Source organism: Sciurus carolinensis, chromosome X (genome assembly GCF_902686445.1).
Source record: "Sciurus carolinensis chromosome X, mSciCar1.2, whole genome shotgun sequence".
In the NCBI taxonomy this organism is placed as follows: Eukaryota; Metazoa; Chordata; class Mammalia; order Rodentia; family Sciuridae; genus Sciurus; species Sciurus carolinensis.
In genome coordinates this window covers 120,954,767-120,970,079 of record NC_062232.1, presented here as the reverse complement: position 1 = coordinate 120,970,079, position 15,313 = coordinate 120,954,767, and the positions used below count along the sequence as shown (strand labels likewise).

The window sequence follows — 15,313 nt, the reverse complement described above, 5'->3', positions numbered from 1 at the left end:
TCTTGCAGCCTTAAAATTCTGTCTTTATTTTGTATGTTAGGTATTTTCATAATAATGTGCCTTGGTGTGGGTCTGTTGTAATTTTTGTATATTTGGAGATCCTATAAGCCTCTTGTACTTGGTTTTCCATTTCATTCTTCAGATTTGGGAAATTTTCTGATACTATTTCATTGAATAGATTGTTCATTCCTTTGGTTTGTTTCTCTAAGCCTTCCTCAATCCCAATATTTCTTAAATTTGACCTTTTCATGATATCCCATAATTCTTGTAGATTCTGTTCATGATTTCTTACCATTTTCTCTGTTTGGTCAACTTTGTTTTCAAGATTAAATATTTTGTATTCAATGTCTGAGGTTCTGTCTTCCAGGTGTTCTATCCTACTGGTTATGCTTTCTATGGAGTTTTTAACTTGGTTTATTGTTTCCTTCATTTCAAGGATTTCTGTTTGTTTTTTTTCAGTATCTCTAACTCTTTATTGAAATGATCTCTTGCTTCCCGTATTTGGTCTTTTAACTGTTGATTGGTGCGATCATTTAATGCCTGCATTTGCTCTTTCATCTCCTCCTTCAATGCCAGCATTTGCTCTTTCATCTCCTCATTAGCTTCCCTGATCGTTTTAATTATGTACATTCTGAACTCCCTTTCTGACATTTCTTCTGCTGTGCTGTCATTGGGTTTTATTGATGTAGTATCTAGGTTTGTTTGGGACATTTTCTTCCTTGTTTTCTCATATTGGTCAGATGTCAGTGGGACCCTGAGATATTGCAGATTTCCTCTATTGGCTTATAGTGTCCTTGTAGATTTCCAGTGTATCACCTCGCAGCCTTCAGTAGCCTAACGTCTTGGAGGAACTTCATAATGCAGTGCTTCCGAAGAAAGCTGCCCCTAGCCCGCTCCTGGGTCCAGGGCTTGGAGCTTGCTCTGTGCGGAAAGGCTCACACTGGGCGGTCTGCTCCAAGAAGCTGGCCGTGAAAGGAGCCTGCCACTGGAGAGAGCAGGGCTCTTGAGGAAGTCCCTGGCTGCCCTGTCCTGGTCCCTGAAGCTGCCTGTAGGCCGGAGCTCGCCGCTGGCTCTGGGACTTGGAGCTAGTTCTGTGCAGAAAAGCTCTCACTGGAGGGCTTGCTCTGAGAAGCTGGCCATGTGGAAGGAGCCTGCCGGCTGAGGGAGCAGGGCTACCTGGGGAAGACTCTAGCTGCCCTGCCCTGCTCTGAGAAGCCACCCCTATCTAGGCCTGCCGCCTGGGCCAAGCTTCACCCTGTGGGGGAGACTCACCCCGTGGCTCTATTTTAGTCTGAGTCTCTCAATGCCTCCCCTTCTTGAATCCTGGGTTCTGGAGCAACTGGAGATACAGTCACCCTCTAGTCTGCCATCTTGAATTGCCCCATGGAAAGAGCCTGCTGCTGGAGTGCACAGAGCCGCCTGGAGAAGTCTCTGGCTGCCCTGCCCTGATCCCAGAGGCTGCTTGCGGGTCGAAGCTCTCCGTTGGCTCCGGGACTTGTGGCTAGCTCTGTGTAGAAAGGCTCTCACTGGGCGGTCTGCTCCGAGAAGCTTGCCGTGAAAGGCACCTCCCGCCGCAGGAAGCAGGGCTGCTTGGGGAAGTCCCTGGCTGCCCTGTCCTGGTCCCTGAAGCTGCCTGCGGCAGTAACAATATGAGATTATCCTAACACATTATTATTAACTATAAGTTGAATGTCATATAGAAAATATTTAGAACTGTTTCATCCTGTTTTACTGAAACATCATGTCCATTCTTTTGCACCTCCCCACTTTCTCTACCCCCATCCTGTGGTAATCACTATTCTATTATTTGATTCAATGAATTTGACTCATATAGGTGTAAGTGTTGTTGTATTTATCTTTCTGTGACTAGTTTATTTCACTTAATATAGCATCCTAAAGGTTCATCTATATTTTCACATATTGAAAATGTTCTTTCTTTTTAAAGCTGAATAGTCAACCTCTGAATGTATATACTATATTTTCTTTATTCATTCATCTATTGGTATACATTTTGGATGTTTCCACATTTTGGCTATCATGAATAGTAATACAATGAACATGAAAATTATAATATTTGTTTGAGATCTTGAATTCAGTTATGTGGAATAAATACCCATAAGTGGGATGGCTGAATCATATAGTAGTCCTTTAAGTAGAGAATTTAAATATAATGACACATAGAAACTAGAAGTATGGGGTATATAAGGCTATAATACCATACTAACAAATAATCAAAAGGAAACAGGGGTTGCTATATTAATATCAGATGTGATTGATTTTAGAGCAAGAAAAGGTATGAAGATTAAAGAAAAATTGTTTAATGATAAAGGGGTTTATACTCCAAAAAACATGACAATCCCTAATATATGTATGCCTATGAATATACAAAACTCAATCAGTTACCCATATATCAGCAATGATCAAGCAGAAACTGAAATTAAAAACACATTGCCACCCTCAAAATGAAATACCAAAACATAAATCTAAAATACATGTACAAGATCTAAAGAGGAAAACTACAAAATATTCATAGATTAAAAGATTCAACATTGCCAAGATGCCAGCTCTTTCCAATTTTTTTTTGTACCAGGTATTAAACCCAGCGGTGCTTAACCACTGAGCCACATCCCCAGACAGGGTCTCTCTAAGTTTCTGAGCCACTGGGATTACAGTTGTGCACTGTCATGCCAGGCCTCTTTCTAAATTGATCTGTAGATTCAATACAATTTCAAACAAAATCCCTGCAAGTTATTTTGTGGCCATTGATAGTGATTCTAACATTTATTCATAGAGGCAAAATACAGTATAAACAACTCAACATTGAAGGAGAAAAATGAAGTAAAAGGAATGACATTAACCAACCTTGGGACTTACTAAAAAGTTATAGTGTAAAGACATTGTTGCTGGGTGTAGTGGTGCATGCTATAATCCCAGTAGCTGGTGGTTGAGTGGGGTTGCTGAGGAGGAGGATTGTGAGTTCAAAGCCAGCCTCAGCCAAAGCGAGACACTAAGGAACTCAGTAAGATCCTGTCTCTAAATAAAATACAAAATAGGGTTGGGGATGTGACTCAGTGGTCAAGTGTCCCTGGTACCCCCCCACCCAAAAAAGACATTGTGGTATTAATGAAAGAATTCACAAAAAGATCAATGGAACATAATGGTACAGAAATAGATCCTCATAAATATAGTCAACTGATCTTTGAGAAGGAAGCAAAGGGAACCTTTTAAACAAATGGTACTGGAACAACAGAAGATTCACATGCAAAGAAAAATGTATCCAGGTTCAGACTACTCACACATCATAAAAATTAACTAACACTGATCTTAGATCTAAGTGTAAAACACAAAAGAATAAAATTCTTCCTAGAAGAAATCATTTTTAAAAATCTAGATGATTTGGGATATGTGATAAATATTTAGATATAACAATGAAGGTATCATCCATGAAAGAAATAATCAATATCCTGACTTCATTAAAATTTAAAAGAATTGCTCTATGAAATACAATACCAGGAGAATGAAAATACAAACTACAGAGAAAATATTTGCAAACAACCTGTCTGATAACCAACTGTTATCCAAAATTTGCAAAGAACACAAGAGTCAATAATAAAATGAATAAACCTAGTGCCCCCTTTATCCTTGTTTTTCCTTTCCACAGTTTCAGTTACCTTTGGTCCAAATAAATTAAAAGGAATATTCCAGAAATAAACAATTGATTCATTCTAAATAACTTTTATTATAGTACTGTGTATTATTATAATTAATTTTTATTAGTAGTAATTGTTAACTTCTTACTAATTTATAGATTAACCTTTATAAGAAGTATATATGTTTAAGGAAAAAATAAAATGTACATCTTTTAATGTAAGGCTCGCTCCTTTCATGGGGAGACTACTGCATAGTTAACAAGCACACAAAAAGATACTCAACATCATATGTAATGAGAGAATTCAAGTTATAACAAGTAAGAAAACACATCTCCTATGATGACCAAAATATTACACTGAGAAGACCACATACTGGCAAGGGTACGGAGCAATAGGAAGTATTATCACTATTATTTTTATTATAATTATATTATTATTATTATTATTATTGCTGGGGGTTATGCAAATTGGTTATAACCAGTCTAATATGCAGTTTGGTGGTTTCTCACAAAACTAAACATACTCTAATCAATAATATTCCATGTTATTTAATCAAATAAAATGAAAATTTATATCTACATTTTTTTTTTTTGTGGTGCTGGGGATTGAACCCAGGGCCTTGTGCTTGCAAGACAAGCACTCTACCAACTGAGCTATCTCCCCAGCCCCGCACATAAGTTTTTATAGCAGTTTTATTTATAATTGCCAAAACATGGAAGCCATCTAACTCTCCTTTAGTAGGTGAATAGATAAGTAAACAAGTGAATCCAGACATGGAACATAAAGTCTCAAAAAGAAAGGGTCCATCAAGGCATGAAAAGGCAGTGTGACCTTAAATACATATTGCCAAGTAAAAGATGCCCATCTGAAAAAGCCACGTGATTCCAAATCTATGACATTCTGAAAAAGAAAAAATCATGTAGACTGTAAAAAGATCAGCAGTTTCTAGGAGTTAACTGGAGGGAGGGACGAAGTAGGTGAATGTAGAGGACTTTTAGTGCAGTGAAACTAGTGTGGATGATGCTACAAAGGTAGATACACATATTTGTCCAAACAGAATTTACAATACCAAGAATGAAATCTAATGCAAACTATGGACTTTGGGTGATAATGCTGCGTCAGTATAGGTTCATCAATTGTAACAAATTTACCACTGTTTTGGGGGGGTGCAACTGTGGGAAAGTTGGGTATGTGCAGGAGCTGGAGGAACATGTGATTTCTTTATATTTTCTACTGTAATTTTCTTTGAACTGAAAACCAAAACCACTTTAAGAATAAATTTTACTAATTTGTAACAAACAAAATCCCATAAATAATCCAATTAGAAAATGGCAAAATACATGAAAAGATACTCCATCCAAGAAAATACACAAATGGCAAATAAGCACCTGAAAATATATTTGACGTCATTAACCATTTCAAGAATAAAATTAAGACCACAATGGGAGAATGAATGAAATGAAGAACAATAATAATGACAAGATCAAATGCTGACAAAGATGTGGAGGAACTTGTCCACAACTGGTAGGGATACAAAAAGTTGGAGTACTGAGATACAAATAGACTGGATCAATATGCTCTAGTGGGCTAAGGCAGAGTAGATGACTATAGATTATGCTAATATATCATACATCTCAAAAGAATAGAATAAAAGATGTTGAAAACTTTCATCATAAACAATTGATAAGTCTTTGAAGAGTTAGATAGGTTTAACCTGATTTAAACATTGCATGACACATATATCAATGCATACATAGATACCACATTAATATGTATAATTTTATGTTTTTATATGTTAGGTAGAAGTAAATTTTTTAAAAAGTAAAGCCATTCTAGAAAGCAATTTGACCATTCACACACACATACACACACACACACACACACACACACACACACACACTCTGCTTCCTGATTGCCAAGTCCTGAGCTGCTTCCCCCCACCACACACATCTACCCTGATGTTCTGCCTCAAGGAATGGAGCTGGTTGTCTGTGGACTGAGTCCCCTGAACCCGTGAGCCCCAAGTAAACTTTTCCTTCTCTCACACTGTTTGTGTCATGTCTTTTGGTCACAGCAGTGAAAAAGCTGAGTAAAACACAAGATGTACCGCGGATGGTTTCATTAGTGACAGTAACTCCTTCTGGACTTGAACTGTCCAGCACCTTCCTAAAGAGACTATTGCAGCCCACCAACCCCTGCCCCATGGTAGCCATGTGCAACTGAAAGGAGGTGATCAAAAATGCAGACTTGTCTGAAGAGATGCAATAAGATTTGATGGAGTGTGCTACTCAGGGGTTGGAGAAATATTACATAGAAAAGAATACTGCGGCCCTCATTGAGAAGGAGTTTGACAAGAAGTATGACCCCACCTGGTAATACATTGTGGGAAGGAACTTTGGTAGTTATGTGACACAGGAAGCCAAATATTTCATCTACTTCTACCGGGACCAAGTGGCCATTCTTCCCTTCAAATCTGATTAAAAGCTTGGACTGTGCCACACACCAAGTGATCCATCTGAAAATAAGGACTGCAGTCCGTATCCCAAACACCAGAAACCGAAATCTTTAGTTTTGCTAAGGGAACGGATTGATTTTTGAACATTTCTTATGTTTTATAAAGGGTATTTTTTGTACTAGTTTGTTGTGGTTATACAGAAATTAGCAAAAGAGCTTATATTTGTATTTGTTTTCTATGCCATACTTCAGTGCCCTGTGTTTTTTCTCTCAATCTGTTGAAGATGTAAAAAACAAAAACTATTTTTTTAAAAAACTGCTAAAAGTAAACATGCAGCTATCACAAGACCAGTAATTACACTCTTGGGCATTTGTGATAAAGAAGTAAAAACATGTTCACACAAAAACCTGTACACAGATGTTTATAGAAACTGTGTTCATAATGGTCCCAAATTAGAATGTTTAAATGAATGATTCACATCAATGCTTTTAGAATATTACTCATCAGTAAAAAATAAAATATTCATACACACAGTAATCTGGATAGATCGCCAGAGTATTTTGATGAGTGTCAAGGTCAATCCCAAATGTTATGTATTATATAATTTCATTTATCTAAGATTATTGAAATGATAAATTACAGAATAGATTAGTAATTGTGAGAGGCAGTAAGGGGATGGTAGCAGTAGAAAGGTGGGTGTGACTATTAAGTGGCAATATGAGGTATTCTATGAAGATGAAGTAATTGGTATCTTGACTATACCAATGTCAATATCTTGATGGTGATATTGTGGTATAGTTTGGAACATTGGTACCATAAGAGAAAAGTGGGTAAATTGTTACAGGAGATGTCCTTAATATTATTTATCATAACTGTAAAGTGAATGAAATGATTTTGCTAAATAAGTTAATTTTAAAATATTATATAGATGGCAGTATTATTATTCACACTTACCAAAAGGTGGAAGTGACCCATTTCCATTAAATGATGAATGGATAGACAAAATGTGGCATATTCATAAAGTAGGATAAGATTAACCATAAAAAAATGAAGTACTAATAAATGATACACATGTATGAGTCTTAAAAATTATAAGTTAAACCATTCACAAAAGAACATACACTATATGATCACATTTAAATAAAATATCCAGAAGAGACCAATGCAGAGAGAAGGAAGGCAAATTAGTAGTTGCTAGGGACTGGAAGAAATAAGTACTAACTACATGTTGGATTTACAATTTCTGTAGTGTTGATCAAAAGTTCTGGAACCAGATGATGTTGATGGTTGCAATAAAATGTGAATATGCTTAATGACATTGAGTAGTATATTTTTAAAAACAGTTATATGATACAATTTGTATTTGTGTATTTTATGCCTTAACAAAATATAATAGAAAGTGAGACATTGATACTTTAAAATACTCTTTTCTGGGTGAATGAATTACACATAATTGTATTATCTTTTTTTAATTTATTTATTTTGATTCATTGTACACAAATGGGGTACAACTGTTATTTCTCTGGTTGTACACGAAGTAGAGTTGCTGTGTTGTCCTATATTTTCATACTTTCTAGAATCTTTTAAATGAACATAAATCAATTTTGTTATCATAAAAAGTTAAAGAAAAATATTAATGTATAAACTCTTAAACCAAGTATTCAAGGGAAGTTGGAGTTAGTGGAGTGCAAGGAAGAAAAACAATTCAAAACATACATTTTTTCATTACAGAAATTTTTTAAATAAGCAAAAATTACTTAGACTATTATAATGAACCTCCACAGAGACACATTTTTATCTTAATTTCCACTCTACCATTTATTATCTGACCTGGGAGTCCAGACACTTGGGTTTGAATACTAGTTCTCTCAGCTGATCTATGGATGTTGAACTAGTTCCATAATCTCAGTTTCCTTCTCTGCCAAAAATGATAGAGTGATTGTGCATCATAAATTAAATGGAACGTGGACAGAGAAACAAAAAAATATATATACAATATAGTTCTTTGGATTAAATGTTTGGTGATCTATTTTTTTAAATAAACTGAACAAGTCAGATAACTAAAAATCTGGATGTTTTAAAATCGAATTTACCTACATAAGAGCTGACCAACATTTTGGCAGAGGTACTCCATCCCTCAGATGACTGGAGGTAGTCTGTTTGCTCCTGTGGTCAGCCAAAATTATTATTAGAGCACCCTTACACCCTCAAAGGATTCCAGTTTGAATAATACATTTTATGGTCGCCCTACATTCAGAAAAATTTGAAGTTTAAGAAAATAACATTGAAACAATAAAAAATCACAATAAATATCAAATAAATGACCATGCACATGGAATTTTCTTTTTCATATTGATGCATAATATTTTTAAAAATAAGCATTTTTATATATTAACTAATTTTTTCTAATATTTGGCCATAATTACTTTTAGATTTTATGATTCTGAGTCATTCCTAAATGACTCTACTCTGGCATAAATATAAAGCTTTATAGGACTTAACTCATTTACAGTGCTATGATTTCATCTGTAAAGTCCCATCTTTCTATTATGCAAAGGCAAGCAGGTTAATTCCCTCGTAAGAGAAGGGTTGTTAAAGCCACATGAAGGAGCCCTTGTGGACAAATCAGATCACTGAATTAACCACAGTGCTAATGGCAACTCCATTCAAATAAAAATCCAACTGCTACTAAGCGTGGCCCTAGTGCCCAACAAATGTAAAGTGTTTTACAATCACCTTAATGAGCATGCCTCACATCAGCCCAGGGGGCACAAGTTGAAATAGCTAGGCCTTCTTCCTAATAATAAAATATGTTCATCCATTCAACATTTATTGAGTACATTGAACCTCCAATATCTATACTAAGCATTAGGGGTAAAAAGATGCATTAAGATAATCAACAGTCTATTGGGTTACAAATTTAGATGACAAGAGCATTTGAAACTGAAGATATTTGTAATTTATTTCATCAGTCACAAGTATAAATTATAATATATCATTTACATTCCAGAATCTGCCACTTTATTCGTCCATTTCTTTAAGTACTACTGAGTGCCCACTCTGTTCCCCTGGCTATTCTGCATACTAGAAATACATGAAGCCCTACTCTCATGGAGCTTATATCCCACTGGACGGGGCACAGAAAAATATTTTCAACATGTAAGGTGGTGATGGATGCTATGAAAAGAAACAAATGCATAAAAAGGGGACAAAGCTTGGTGGAAGTAAAGAGTAAGCTATGTTATATTGGGTGGTCAGAGAAGGCTTCTTTTGAAAGAAGGAGTCCTAAATGAAACGATGAAAGATAGGACATAAAAAACACTGTAGGCAACAAAACAGTTGTTGGTATAGTCCCCAAACAGTAAGTAGGCCAGTGCAACTGGAAGAATGAGTCAGGGGAGAGTGGTCAGTTGTAGCTGAGGTCAGACAGGTAGAGACAGGGCAGGCTATGTGGGGCCTGTAAGAGAGAATAAAGAAGATGGATTTTGTTCTAAGTGTGCTTGGAAAGCATGAAATGGTTTTGAGCAGAGAAGTGACATAATCTGCTTTAGATTTTGAAAGGATCACCCTGGCTGCTGTGTTGAGAATATTCAGAAAGAGACATGGGTTGAAACAGGGAGATCAGTTCAGAGGTTTTTGCAAAAGGTTCTTACAATGAGGCAAGATATTAACGGTGGTTTGAATCAGAATGGTAGCAGTGTGCCTGGTGAAAAATGATTGATTTAGAGAGAGAGTCCAAACATAGAGACAATGCAACTTGCATGACAAAACGGACTTTCTATGAGACCCTAAATTTTTTCTTGAAACTGTCACTTACTAAGATGGGGAAGACTAAAGTAAAAGACTCCAAGATAAAACTGAAGGGTTAGACATTGGATATATTAGGTTTGTGTTTAGACATCTAAATGTAGATACAGAGTAGGCAGTGGACTATGAGTCTAGAGTTCAAGTGACAGGTGTGGGCTAAAGATAAAGATTTTAAAACTCTCAACATGTACGTGGCATTTTAAGTTATGAGCCTGGGTAAATTTGAAAGCAGGCATGTGTAGAACCTCGGGAGCCTGTAAAGAAATAACCAGTGAGTATAGAAGTTAGGAAAGAGTAGTGTGTCAGACACTCAGTAAAAAATACATATGTTTAAGAAGGCAGGAGTGATCAGCTATGTCAAAGGTCACTATATTTATTCAATAATTGATTATTAAAGACTCACTCTTTTCTAGGCACTGTTGTAGATACTTGGGATCCAAAGTTGAAAAGATAAGGGTCTTGCCCTGGAGGAGCTCCCAATTCAGTGGAGGAGATAGCAAGAAAGTCGACTACGAGTGTGGACAGCGCTGAAAGATGCACGTTCGTAAGGCACCAGAGAAATATGTTCCTTCTCTGTTATATGCCTTTCTTCTCAAACCCTTAGGGGTAAGGGATTGGTATGAATAGATCTTCTTTTCATTATTATTAGCATAGTGCATTGACTGATTGCTGCCAGAGATGTACTGAATGACATTCCAGGTTTATTTCCTAAGAGCTGAGTTAAGTATAAGCCAAGTCTCTTGGGAAATATTTTTCAGACTAGGCAAGGTATTGTTACATTCATGAAAGAGATTGGTATTCAACTTTTCTACTTCTTATTCAAACTAGAATTATACATTGAGGAAAAGTATAAAAATATACACTGGTCTAAATATATGGAAGCACCAAGCTAGTGCTCTTTATCTAAAGCAATTCAGGTTCCTTAAGGACATATCCCTGAGGATATGGGAATGGACCCACAGAATTAGCAATATATATAGTTTCCAAGGTAAACTGTTTGCTTAAGCAGCTTGATTATTTGGATTCAATTCCTCAAATGGCCAATTTAGTTATGGAATAATTATTTGCTTGACTTTGTTTCTCTGTAGGCAGAAGGCCCACACAACTGACTTAGTGGATTTGTTAATTTAAATATTTCTTTGCTTGGACTTTAGGTCATAGTGTATCTTCCTTAATGTGACATACAAAGCCTTTCATACAATAGAGGAGCTCAAATTATACACTCGAGAGTCAAACTATCTTGGTTTGAATCTTGATTCCACTATGCACTCATTGGAAGAACTTGGACAAGTTACATGATGTCTCTATCCATTCATTTTCTCATCTGTAAAATGGGGATAATAATAGAACACAGCTCAGGGGGGTATTGTGAGTTTTAAATACCCTACTTATGTGCAAATCACTTAGCAAATTTTCTGGAGCATGGGGTGCAATCAAAGTGTTTGCTATTATTATCTGACTCGGATTGGGCCTCACCAGCTGCCACTTTCAAACATGCAGGCCTCCTCTGACCAACTAAAGCTGCTCAAAGAGAACAACCGAGAGAGAACAGTCAGGAGGCTATTCAACTGATCCAAGTCATGGGATGCTGCCACAGGTGATGCAAAGTGCACTCAGATTATATTTTGAAAGTTGAGTTGACAGTATTTCCTAATGTCGCATCAGGGAATAAAAAACAAAAAGGATCCTAGCTTTCTGACTATTGAATAGAAGAATCTTGGGAGAGGAACCCCCATGTGATGTATTTGACACAATTCTCAGCACAGAATAAAGAACATGATCACTATTGTGATGATTATCTTTCATTAAGAGTAATTGTTATTGCAATAAAGAAAATTATGGAAGATCTTTATTGTTATTTAGTGATGTGTCTCCAAACCTTTCCTCTATCCTGGCACACTTAGAAAATGAAAACATTTGCAAAAAAACGGTGATAAACTTCACTGCCTGAGCTGCCTGGCTCAGATCTTGCTCAGCTGCACCAAGGGACGTAGGCATAAATATCTCTGGCCACAGTGTTCCATTCTCAGTATAGTATTGCATCAAACTGATTGAGTGCTTCTAGTCTAGAGCTTTGACACTTAAGGTATAGTGTATGAACGAGCAGCATAAGCATTATCTGGGACATTGTTTTCTAATGCAGATTCTTGTGCCAAGTGAATCTGAATATCAATTTTTATAAGATCTTCAGGTGATTTCTTTGTACCTTTGAATTTGTGAAGCACTGACTTATAGGATTATTGTGCAAATTTTAAAATAATCAATATTCATTGAAGCTAATATATGGATGCCAAACTTGAAATGATTGTTTCTTCTTTTCTTCTTATTTTTTACCATAATGTATTTATTGTATCTTTTATGTGTTGGGCATATGGAGAAATTTGCAAGTTTGGTTTTTCATTGATGGACTTCTCTGTAATTTGTGGGGTTCATGCTTTCTTTAATTAAGTGTTTCCATTTTACAAGGTCACATTATACATGCATTGTGGACATGTCTATACATGATGACTGGCCTGGGACCATTGCTAAAACTTGCAGCTGTGACAGTTGATCTCTGGGATGAAGTTCATGATGAGAAATTTGACACCTCACTCAGGGTCACATTCATGGTTGCTGCTAAACTGAACAAATTCCATTTGGTCTGGGGTAATGACCCAAGCATATTAAGAAATGAGGTAACATCTATTAAATTTGCTTTAGATGGAAAGGAAGTATGACTATTTCAGTTCTACTCAAGTACTCACTTCTTCCCAAATCAAAGTTTTATTTTTTGAATTACCCAGTCTATATTATTATTCAAATTTTATTTGTTCCATACAGATAATGTCAAAGACTAGGCTAACTTGTATGAAAAAGACTTACTTATATCTTAATATTAAAATCAACCTGTTTGAATTAACTCTCTTTTGTTATTGTTAAGAAACATCCAAATTTCCTTCTATAGTAAGTAGGATCAAGAAGCTGTTATTCACTGCTAACCCAAGACAGTAGATATTGAGACAAGAAAAAAATTCTCCCAGTAGATATTCCAGAGGCAAAGGATGGGTACGGGAACCAAAAAGAGGGTTCAAATCAAATATGAAGCCCAGAAGTAGGGGAAGAATCTGGATTGAAGGTTCCTGATCTACAACTGAAAATAGCCTAAGGGACAAATAGGAAATGAATCTTCTCCAGTGTGTGGCAATCTGGGGTGAGGAAGAACCTGGAAACATTCCTTAGGCCTTTAATCTTAGAAGAAATTATTTCATTACAGTACCTATAGCCTTACCCATATACGGGCAAAAGTTTTTTAGAGAACAGAAAAGATGTTTCACATAATATAGGACTAGTGCATCTTTGAGTTCAGTCATTCTGTAATTCAATCTGTAAGTTTCATGTGGTCTTTTTTTTTTAATTAAGTTCTTATTTTAATACCTTTGTTTTATTTATTTTTATGTGGTGCTGAGGACCAAACCCAGTGTCTCACCTGTGCTAGGAAGTCTCTCTATAACTTAGCCACAACCCCAGTCCCAAGTTTCATGCAGTCTTACTACTGTGTACTCTATAATACTTGTGGCAATATGGATATTGGATCATGAACTACATAGACAAGAAGTTGAGAATCATACATGTGGTTCTCGTCAGGTGCTATATGATACATTCATGTGAATCTGCAGAAATTAAACTTCCCAATGGCCATAGTTGATGAAGGGGCTCACTGAGCAAAGGAGAGTCAGCAGGTAGATCTCCAGAAGTAGGAAAAGTCAGCCAGCCACCAGCTCACTCTCTGAGTGTAAACATGGCCTTCCTCTCGGAACATCTTTTAGCCTGTTTGTCAAAGGTGGTGTGGACTATATGAATTTAAGAGGCCCTACTGACACTGACATTCTATAATCCTATATAGGCAAGCTGGCAATGTCAATCTGAATTTTAGGAAATGTCACATCAGAGATTTCTAAAAATAGCTATACAACCAAAATCTCAACAGATAGCATCCTCAAGATATTTCTTTCTTGAAACATTCAATGAAGAAAAAGAGACTGAGGGTATCAGAATAATAGAATTACGCATTGTAAGACTTTGAGGAGGAGAAATCAAATAAAGTTCTTGGTCCAACGCCCCCAACCAAATCACTCTAAAATGAGACCTGAAAAATGTGGAAGAGAGATGAGACTTGGTGCTCACTTTGAAGTGCCCTGGAGACAGTCTCCAGTCAGCGTGACCAATCAAAAACAAAGAGTAGTCAGAACCCTCAAGAGGAGTAAAAACATTTTGTACATTGAAAATATACACAATGAAATAAAAGCATGACATTTTTAATTACCTGTAGGAATTTCAAGAGAGTGGTTATCATGCTCCTTAATTGGCTAACTTTGTTCACTGTGCAGTTCCAGAGAACACAACGACATAGTAGTAGTTTCCACTTCTGTAGGAAGTTTTTTTTTTTCAGGACATATCACTCTAATTAGATTTTTTCCTCAAATACTTTAAAAAGTACCATGCATTTAAATCACTGAGTACATTTCCCATTCCGATTAATATTCATGCAAGTGAGAAATCACAAAACTGCAACGTGAAATTGAATAACAATAAAATGACTAAGATCTACTAAAATGAAATGCAAATATTGAACATGCTTCAGTTTTTCATTCCAAGTAGCTAAAAACAACACTAACTCATAATTATAGGATGAACTATGGAAATCTGTCAACCAAACACTGGACAAAACTTGAAATAAATCACATAATAGATTACATAATCTCAGTTTCTAAAAGATGTTTAGAACTCAAGGAAAAAATGTACCATCAACTAGTTTTACATTGGTCCTCTAAAAGTCCTTTACTCTTATGTGGGCAATATGGATACAACAACTTTCAACTTAAAATCTGTGTTTGAGTTCCTGCTCTGTCACTGCTCTTGACTGTGTGACCTTTAAAAGTTCACTTTTCTTAGACCTTTCATTTCTTGAGCTATAAAAGAACAATATGTATTTCATGGGGGCAGTCGTGTCAAATAAGATATAATAGAAGATGTTTCCACAGAATAAATCACAAGAAAACCACTGCATAGTGAATCTTTGATCTAAAATTGCATAACAAACCTCTCTAGGGCTTAGTGGTTTCAAACAACGATTTTTACTATCTTTCATTATTTCTCAGCTTCAGGAATACGAGAAGGGCTTAACTGGGCAATTCTAGCTCAGGGTTTATCACATGTTCTCAAGGCCTCTTTAAGTTTCTCTCTATATGCATAAGTTTGGGGTTCTTCACACCGTGGCAGCCTTAGGACAACATCATTGTTTTCATGGTGACTGTCATCCCCCAAATTAGGCAGATGTGCATGACATTTTCGAAGCCTAGTTTTGGAAGTCACTTAGCATCTCTAGTGATCAAGGCAATTGTAAAGAACCAAGTTCAAGAGA

At 36.2% G+C, this 15,313-nt stretch overlaps 1 pseudogene; it reads left to right on the top strand.

Moving 5' to 3' along the window:
• Positions 1–5,861: 5,861 nt before the first annotated feature.
• Positions 5,862–6,131, top strand: LOC124971677 (dynein light chain 1, cytoplasmic-like; annotated as a pseudogene).
• Positions 6,132–15,313: the final 9,182 nt, after the last annotated feature.